Here is a 4,228-nt window from a genome sequence, read left to right as displayed (position 1 = left end):
AATTCTTACAAGTACAACACGACGTAGCTGGGCGCCGCGGACAGACGCCGAACGGCACCACCGGTGTGCCTACACTCATAGAAAATAATGTATTAGAATTATAAAGATGTGGCGCGACACGAAGCTGCGCTTCTCGTCCAGTGCGTGACTGCCTGAAACGCTGTTTTTTTCACCTCCGTGAAAAAAATGTTCACTTCCGAAAGTGGATGATGTCAGAAAACTGGTTGCAATTTATTTTTTTACTCTGTTCCTGAGCATTACTGAGGACAGCTTCCACAACACGAGTGAGTAGTGCCGGATTCGCCCAAAAGCTTTTGTTGAAAGACGGAGCAAGGGGCGTGGCCGTACTGAAACACCGTCTAAGCTGTTCGCCAATCACAACGCACTGGGACAGCTAACCAATCACAGCACATTTTGTTTTTCGGAAGGTGGACCTTCATCAAAGCCTGAACTAATCGAGCCGTTTGTGCCAGCCTGGGGAGAAAGGTATTGTAATAATGTAAATTATGTGAAAAATAATGTGTTTTTCGAACCATCAAGCATGAGAGCATGTTCTAGTACACCCCCAAAACAAAATCAAGACTTTGTAAAAGAGCATAATAGAGCACATATTTTTAATAGCTGTTTTAATTAAAACTTTCACTTCAGATATACCCAAAGGTATTTCTAAGTTAATAACATCATAACATGCTTAAGGGCCTGTTTAGCTATCTTGTCCACATCCTCGTTACCCTCCATACCAACATGAGCCGGCACCCATACTGCTAAGTCTCAATAGGCAAATTCTGTATAAGCACTGTAATATTTCTATTAATGTATCTGGTCTGGAATCTGGTTTTAAACCTAAACTAATATGGACTGAAAAAGAATCTGAGCAGATTAATACAGCAGAGGGTTTAACTTCTACCCACTGTAATGTTATCAAAATACTGTAGCTACCATCTCTGCAGTATACACAGATATATCATTAGGAATTCTTTTTGCAGCTCTATACTTAGAAAGAGGGATATACATAGCTGCAGCTATTCGTCGAGTTTCTGGTTCTTTGGAACCAACTGTATATATTTGTAAAAAGTGAAAATATTCACTCTCACTGTGCTGCAGGAACTTGATGTTGTTTATCCTGTATAGCTTTAAATATCTGAAGATCCATAAAAGGCATTGAGAAAAACCAAGCCGGAGATACTGGCAACGCTACCAAAGGACTAATATTAATATTATTAATAACCTATTTGCTGTGTTTACTTTTGTACTATCCATCCAAAGCTTTTCACCAGCTTTTCATATTCCCAGCAATTTCCCAAAGCATTTTTAACTGGATGATTTGAAAAATCATTTGACTTTTAATATTTAACCAGTATACCAGTCTTATCTGGAGCTCATGTAACTCTAAAGGCATTTTCCCCATATCTTCCCACAGTGAGAGGATCTTACAGCATATGGTAAGGGCTTGATTTTGAATTGTATCTGTTTCTGTTAGCAAAAAGTTGGACGCTGATCGTTAAATTATTGTTCCATAATCAATCAATGATCTGATCTAATTAATGCGCAATATACTCTCTTTAGTGAATGTCTTTTGGCACCCCAGTCCACTCCTGCCAAACATCTCAGTACATTAACTCCTTTCTTACATTTATCAATTACCTTTTGAATATAAGTCCCAAATGTTAACTTTGAGTCCATACATACTCCCAAAATACCTAATAATTGATACTTGCTCTAAAGTTTGCTCATTTAACTTTAATTTAATTTCAGGAGTTTTCTTCTTTTTTGAGAAACAAATTACCCGAGTCTTTGCTACTGAAAGACGAAATCCCCACTGGTTAGTCCAGCTTTCAACAATATCTATTGCTTTCTGCATTTTTCTCTATAAATATCTCAGATTTCTTCCTCTTATCCGTAAGGCTATATTGTCTCTGTTTCATGTTCATTGTTGAATATAAGTCCCAAATGTTAACTTTGAGTCCATACATACTCCCAAAATACCTAATAATTGATACTTGCTCTAAAGTTTGCTCATTTAACTTTAATTTAATTTCAGGAGTTTTCTTCTGTTTTGAGAAACAAATTACCTGAGTCTTTGCTACTGAAAGACGAAATCCCCACTGGTTAGTCCAGCTTTCAACAATATCTATTGCTTTCTGCATTTTTCTCTAAAAATATCTCTTCCTCTTATCCGTAAGGCTCCATTGTCTCTGTCTCAGGTCCCCTCCTATCATGTCTTTTTTTTTTTTTCATAGTTTTGTTCACAGAAATCAGTTAATTCTCAGCACATAGAAACCCTTTCACCTAGATATCACACTATAGAGACTGTGTCTGTTCCCCCGAACTAGAAAATACAGAAAACGTCCAAACCAATTTATGAGTAACAATTTAATTGATGTTCAACTAATAAAAAAATTTATATAATACAGAGAAACAAATGATAAATCTGGGCTTATTGAATATCAGGTCCCTTTCTACGAAAGCGCTATCCATGTTGATAATGAAAAAGATGCATTTGGGATCAGCATTCATAGACATTTTGAACTCTATTGGGGTTAGACAACACATGTCACGTCCCACTCATTATCGAAATCATACTCTAGATTTAATACTGTCACATGGACTTGCTCCTTTACGCTTAAGGAAGATTAAGGAAAACAGTCTGACACCGTGGTATAATGAGCACACTCGCACCCTAAAGAGAGCAGCACGGAAAATGGAGCGCAGCTGGAGGAAAACAAAACTAGAGGTATTTCGTATCGCATGGCGGGAAAGTACCCTATCCTACAGACAAGCATTCAAAACTGCTAGATCTGATTACTTTTCGTCTCTTTTAGAAGAAAACAAACATAACCCCAGGTATTTATGCAATACGATGGCTAAATTAACGAAAAATAAAGCATTAACAGGTGTTGACATTTCCCAACAGCACAGCAGAAATGACTTTATGAACTACTTTACTTCCAATATCGATACTATCAGAGATAAAATTGTAACCATGCAGCCGTCAGCTATAGTATCGCATCAGATAGTGTGCTATAGATCCCCTGAGGAATAATTCCACTCATTCTCTACTATAGGAGAGGAAGAATTGTATAAACTTCTTAAATAATTTAAACCAACAACATGTATGTTAGACCCTATTATTTCTAAGCCACTAAAAGAGGTGCTTCCAGAAGTCATAGATCCTCTTCTGACTATTATTAATTCATCATTGTCATTAGGATATGTCCCCAAACTTGCTGTTCTTAAGCCTCTCATAAAAAAAACACAACTTGACCCACAACTAGTTAATTACAGACTGATCTCGAATTAGAGTTACAAATGACCTGCTCTTATCATCTGAGCGTGGTTGTATCTCTCTATTAGTGCTACTGGATCTTAGTGCTGCGTTCGACATTATCGACCACAACATTTTGAATAGACTAGAAAACTTTATTGGCATTAGTGGAAGTGCATTAACATGGTTCAAATCGTACTTATCTGACTGCCATCAGTTCGTAGCGGTGAATGAAGAGGTATCACATCGATCACAAATGCAGTATGAAGTACCTCAAGGCTCAGTAATAGGTACCTTACTTTTCATGCTTTACATGTTACCCTTGGGAGATATCATCTGGAAACATAGTGTTAGATTTCACTGTTATGCTGATGATACTCGGCTCTATATTTCTTCACGGCCCAGCGAAACATACCAATTTGAAAAACGAATGTAATGCATAGTTGATATAAAAAACTGGATGACGAGTAATTTCTTATTGTATTGATAAAAGCTTTCAAAAGTATTTAAATATATAGTTAAAAAATGTAAAAAAAAATTTTTAGAAAACATTTGGATGTAGAATTATATTTTTTATAACTTGAATATGTATTTTTTACATATAAGCCTTGAGAGCATGTGACATAACGTGCTAATGTATCCTTTAAAGTGCCCCTATTATGCGTTATGAAAGGTTCTTATTTTGGTTTTGGGAGTCCCCAACAACAGGTTGACATGCATGCAAGGTCAAAAAACACTTTCATTTTCGTATAATATGCATTTATTTTTACCTTATTTGCTCAATGACTCCCAAAGGATTCGCTCAACGATTAATTTTTCCAAACCCTCTGCATGTTGCTAATCTGCGGTGATTTGTCCGATTTCATTTAAAGCAGTGTTCATGAGCTTTTACCGCTTCAAAAGCTGCACCTAGTGGCGAAGAATGAATTTGCATTTTCATTCAGACCAACGCCAAAATCAAGT

At 36.6% G+C, this 4,228-nt stretch overlaps 1 long non-coding RNA gene across 1 annotated transcript in view; it reads right to left on the bottom strand.

The window, feature by feature from the left end:
* Positions 1 to 2,871, bottom strand: part of LOC107576287 (uncharacterized) — a 10,849-nt gene extending 7,978 nt beyond the window's left edge. The window contains exon 1 of the long non-coding RNA XR_001608027.1: positions 2,860 to 2,871. This is a non-coding gene — a long non-coding RNA (uncharacterized lncRNA). The remainder of the gene's footprint in view (positions 1 to 2,859) is intronic.
* Between the last annotated feature and the right edge of the window lie 1,357 nt (positions 2,872 to 4,228).

This window comes from Sinocyclocheilus grahami, unplaced genomic scaffold, assembly GCF_001515645.1.
Source record: "Sinocyclocheilus grahami isolate Dianchi unplaced genomic scaffold, SAMN03320097.WGS_v1.1 scaffold3441.1, whole genome shotgun sequence".
In the NCBI taxonomy this organism is placed as follows: domain Eukaryota; kingdom Metazoa; phylum Chordata; class Actinopteri; order Cypriniformes; family Cyprinidae; genus Sinocyclocheilus; species Sinocyclocheilus grahami.
This window is presented reverse-complemented; position numbering and strand designations above follow the sequence as displayed.